Raw genomic sequence first — 6071 nt, 5'->3', positions numbered from 1 at the left:
TGTTTTCTTAATGCAGTAACATGTATATTGGGACAGCAGAGCCTTCAGCATTTCCATCTTCCTTTTTTTCCAAGCAAGACTTTAAATCACCTGTCTTTACGGACATTGGCATACACACAATCATCTTCTTTCGGTTCAGTCTGCCGGGGTCGTGCTGAAAACTTGACTTGACCGTACTCCACCTCCACATTTGGCCTTTGATCAGCCTGCCTCCCCTGCTGCTGCACGACTCTGGCATTTGCGTAGGTTAATTCCTGGTCATTTTCTTCCTCTGTAGAGAAGCAGGAAGGACAGACACAAGCATTGTATACTCATTAATTATTGAAGAACAAGTTTTACATTTTGGGAAATACACTTATTTGTTTTATTGAATAGATTCAGACAAAAATATTCATGTACTTCAACGTCTGCAGTAGCAACAGCCAAGTTAACTGTTTTCCTCTGTTTCCAGTTTGTGTTAAATGATTTGCTTCATATTTAACTAAGTGGTATCAACATGTTCAATCAACTCTGGGCAGCAGCAGATAAGTGCATTGCCATAAATATCAAATTATCTTTTTAAAGTATAATTACAACAAATGGTAGAACTGTGAATCCAGTTAAGTTTAGTTTTGTACCTTTAGGTTTGTTGTTTCTTTGCTTTTTCTTCTGAGCCCAGATGACTGCTAAGCCCACAACCAAGAAAATGACCAGGGCTGAGAGTACACCAGCTATTGGTGGCAAATAGCCTGTTAGAAAGATAAAAGACACAAGAAAGATGGACTTTAAGTCAGAGAACACTACACGTCTTTTTAGGAAGACAGACAAAGAGAGAAAGAGAAAAATCTGTCAATGAATCCACTGCAGCAGATTAAGTGTTCACTTACTAATGTACCATGGTTCATCACTGGTCAAAGTTTGATTGGAGGGTTTATTTGACACTATGACAGTCTCCTTACCCAAACTAGTGTCTGGGACAGTGGTAGGGGCAGTAGTTGAATTCATCTCTGAAAAATAATCAAAAAAACAAAAACAAAAAAATTGCATACACATACACAACATGAAATACATTACGTGTGAGAAGTAAATCTGTCAATATGACTTAATTTCTCAGGAGTAGAAGAAAATTATTTACCTTGAATAAACAACTGTAGAGTCTGTTCTGATAATGCTAATCCATTTGAATCAAAGCATTTAAGATTATATTGACCACTGTCATTCCTGCTCAGGTCATTGATCCTAAATGTTCCATCACTGGGATTAAAGAGAGATCTGTCTTCTATGATATTAGTTAGAATCATTTTGTTTCTCCATGCTAATATTCTTGATGATCCTTTTATCCAGTCACATCTTAATATTTCTAAGGCGTTGTCCATCAGCCTGATGACCACAGTTCCTCCCAAAGCTCCATAACACTGAGCTCCATTCTGTCTGCCATCACAGTAAGTTTCTCCACCTGTGAATTAAAACATTGAGAGCATTTCATTTCTACCACTATAAAGCAGAATTGTTGCAATATTTCCATCACATGCATTGACCTAAAACAGACTTAGTGGGTTTTTCTCTCTCAGACGAAACAAGCAAACAAGCATGTATTTCTGCTGCTGAGCATTTCACAGGTCTGTGACTGTAAAACTGTTGTGATTCATTTAACAGCATTAATCTTTTAAAAGGAGTTTTTAGATGAGTTGAATTCAACCAGTAATTACAAACCTGTGTGTGTCAAACTGAGTTAAAGCGACCAAATGATCTGTTGGTTCACATTTTGAATCAATGTATATAAAATGATAAATAATGTAGAATAATCTGGAGCAGTAGTGCAACCAATAAAAACAAGAGATGTGAATATTTCACTCAGAGTGGGTAGGCAGTATGAAGCTACAAGGAAGTGTTGGAACAAGGCCATAGAAGGCATTATATCTGTCACTGGTTTTGTTCATCAGTTTTACTCAACAAAGTTATAGAGGCTCAAGGCCACATGAAGCACAATGCAACAGCAGAGTTACACCGTGGGAATGTAGCTGATTTATCCACCAGATAGTCTAAAGAAACTCTGTCAGTGTTGTCAGATATTACAACGACAACAGTAAAAACATCAAAAAGATCATGGAAGAAACTAAAGCCGTGTGTATAAAAGACTATCATGTCATCTTCATTGTCCTCAATCAAACTGTTTGATAAACGTGTGAGACTTTCAAACCTCCTTTCAGAACCAGTTAAGCTGGTCACAAGTCTTCCATCACAAATATTGATGAATTAATGCAGCTACAAGATCAGTTATAGTCAGTGAACCTTTAACATGTTCTGGCTTTATTTAATCAAACTGATTCTGTTATTATGGTATTTGATATTTTTTCTATTTTCTTTAGAAGTTCATCATTTCACTGATCCACTAAACCATCTTTATAAACCTTAATAAAGTAGCACATGAATATCTCACCATGAGAGACTCCAAGTATCATCAGCAACAGTCCAACCACAGCTTCCATGTCTCCTCTCTGTTCAGACTCTGTTGAGTCACTCAGCAGTTTTAAAACTTTATCTAATTCCTCCCAAAATCTAACCTATGTACCCTGCTCTGAACAGAAAGCAGTGTGTTGTGTTCGTGATCAGCCTCAGAGGAGAGTGTGTGATATGCGGAGGGCTTCGATATTCTCGTTATATGAAGAAAAAAGAAAGGGAAGCAGTATCAACTTTCTTCCTTTTTTTAAATCTACAGTTCAACAAGTGGGTCTTTCTGTGTGATGGACTAAGTGAAACATCCCTCCTTCTGAGACTGACGCCTGATATTTCTAAGGCGCCACGAAGGTGTGAAGAAGGAAACCCACAAAACATGTTCTTCTCTGAGTTGTCATCATGACTCAGTTTTTTCTTTATTTTAACAGCAGTCATGTGTCTATTGTCACGTCTGTGTCAATCATAAATCTCGCAACTCAACAGCAGCCCTGCAACAACATCTCTGTAGCTCATGATGTTGACATTTTGGTAACATGATCTGATATGTGTAAATTCATGCACATTGTTAATTACTGAGTTCATAGTCAAAGATGAACATGATGCAGTCCAGTCCAACCCAACGCTAACTATGACCTCAGTGCTGAAACACATATGTGACAGTGTGAAGAACATCAGAGTACTAAACTAAATATAGGAAGACCTTCTATGTCCATTTCCTTATAATATTATTAGTCCTGTTGCTCATGACCAAAGACAAACCTATGTACCCTGCTCTCAACAGAATGCAGAGTGTCTTGTTAGTGAAGAGGAACTGATGTGAGTTTTCTACCTCTTTTAGCCTACAGTACAACAAGTGGGCCTTCATGTGTGATGGACTGAGTGGTAGAGAAGGAAATATCCCTCATTCTGACACTGACAGCTGACATTTAAGACATCAGCATGCAGCCGTATCCTACACTGAACAGTCTGAAATGTCTCCTTTTACTGATCACCTTCAGAAGAACAGGTTTAACAAACACTGAACATAGAGGCAGAAAAAAGGAAATGAACATAACTTGGTCATTAACTCACCAAAAAAAAGAAACCTCACACAGTATTTTCAACATCCAAAGAACCTGCCACCACCCTCAACATGGTTGACAAGCCAGATACTAAGCAAAACATTTATCCATTCAATAAAGCTATAGTCGACCATTAAACTAGATCTTTTGAACAACAACTGATAGTCAACATGTAGACTGACTATTTTTTATTATGGGGAAACAGCTATAAAGTCTCTACTTCTATCACAATGGAAAGCTGTCAGATGGAAATATATTATCATCATTCCTTTTTCTATTTCTGGACGGCCACAGGAAAACGTCTTTAACTCATGTCAAGTTATGAGGACAACAGCACAGCCTTTATAAACCAGTAGAGGGAAACCTCAGACCTACTAATAGGAGCCAAGAAGTTTTATTCAAAGTTAAAATAATGTTCAGCAGTCATTAAAGGTACAATGTTTGATTATAAGGGTAGCTCAATCATTTTTAAAACACAAAGATAGGATGAGGAAGTTTCAGGACTTTAACCTGTCTCCTGAGAAGAGATGTCTCCTCTCTGTTCAGACTCTGTTGAGTCACTCAGCAGTAGTGGTGGAAAAAAGATTCGGGATCCGGCTCATTGAACCGGCCACCAAAGAAGACTCATGAATCATGAAACTAGACGCCTACTGAATCGGCTCAGTTGAGTCCTACCACATTTGATTAATATATAATCAATAAACGGCACCATTCAAACATACGTACATTTTGCTTCTCTGCCGAGTGAGATCACAAAACTACTACTCGACCTGACCACTAGCAGCGCCACCTGCACTCAGCCAGCAGGGATTCATAAGTAGCGAATCTGCTGTTGATCCGCCACTCATGAGTCCGCTGCGGATTCGCCACTCATGAATTCGCCGCGGATCCGTCACTCATGAGTCCGATCCGCTACTCATGAGTCTCTGCTTAACCGAGAGCAGGGAGTCAGCAGCCATTCACTCGGTCGGCAGAGAAACGACTTGACGTTGTGAGTGAATTAATAGCCTCTGCATCCACTCCACATACATTTTAGACCATAAGAAAATAAAATATTATTTTGTAGTAGTGACCCTGTCCTCATTTTTTTTTTTTTTGCATAGTTTAATTTTGAGCTTAGGTTTAGGCTTATGCAAGATACTCGATATGATTTTCAGTGGCTATGTATCACAACTGATAAATGGCAATAGGTAACTGTAATAATCCTTTATTAGGTGTTTACTATGTGTCACAAAAAGGTTGCGGGGAATGGAGGTACGGACCCAAATGCAGGACCTCAAGAGCAGGAGTAGGCGAAAAAGATGTTCAATTAACAAAAAACAGAAACAAACCAAGGGCGCTGCTGTCAGGGCAGGAAATCCACAGAAGTCAAAAAAACACTGTCAAAACTCTGACTTGGCATGAAAATACTATGGCATGGAAACTCTTGACATGGCAAACAAGCAGTAACAAGCAGTATGACGCAACAGAGACAAAGCGTAAGGCAGGGCTATACACACGAGGAACCGGGGTGACGAGACACAGGTGAAGCAAATCAAGAGACAAGACAAGGTGAAACCAATAACCTAATCAAAGGGACAAAAAAGGCATGAAGCAAGACAAACAGGAAATCGAGAACTTAGCAAAATAAAACAGGAAACAGAACAGAAAAAACTAGACAATTCCCCTGCGGGAAATCGCGAGAGTGATGCAGTGGCCGCAGCAGTCTGCGATACCATGCTATATTGCTGTGATAGTACGATGCTACGATGCTACGATGATGCTACTATGCCAAGATGCTACAATGCTGAATGAATGAATGAATTTATTGATCATTGAGAGATACTCACGAGCACGAACGGGGGGACGAGCTTGAGAGCAGGGTCGGTGGGAAGGCTCCTCTCCGGCCGGGGGGGACGTCTGATGAAACATTAAGACCAAACACATACAGAACTCAGCAGTTAAGGAGAAAACAATAGATGTAACATTTCTAGAGCCATTTTCACGCAGACAGATGTCATTGTGGCACAGAAGCTTATCTACTGTGTAAATACCTCCAGGGGGGAAGGGGTGGACCTCAGCTCCTCCAGGTCGAGCCTCCTCCAGCGCTGCTTCACCGCCATGGAACGTCTGGACTTCCTAGGCATCCTGCTGACAAAAAATAGACAGAAAAAAAAAACAAGACAAAATACTTTTCAAAGCTTAACAGGCTATCAAACCTATCAAACTAACCTAAACCCTAACCTTTACCTAAACTCTAACTACCTAATGTAAAATAATCTAATCTAAGACAAATTAATGTAATATGTTATACTTAAATTAAATCTGTGTAGATGAAGGTGTGGTGAATGTATGTGTGTGGATGAGGTGGCGATACTGCTCTGCGATGGTTGAGGGCGATGAATCAACGATGATCACTCTCAGCTGTCAAAGCACAGGAACCCTTTAATCCTATCAAAGAAAATGCAAAAAAATTGAAATGTCTTTCAAATGTTATAAGTAAATGTAAGCAACAAGCTAATAACAAAGCAGACACATGTTAAACATCTGTAGTTGTCATAAAGTGTGTGTTTTCCTTATACTAAGATGCTAGAT

The sequence above is a fragment of the Chelon labrosus genome (genome assembly GCF_963514085.1).
Source record: "Chelon labrosus genome assembly, chromosome: 8".
Classification (NCBI taxonomy): Eukaryota; Metazoa; Chordata; class Actinopteri; order Mugiliformes; family Mugilidae; genus Chelon; species Chelon labrosus.
This window is presented reverse-complemented; position numbering follows the sequence as displayed.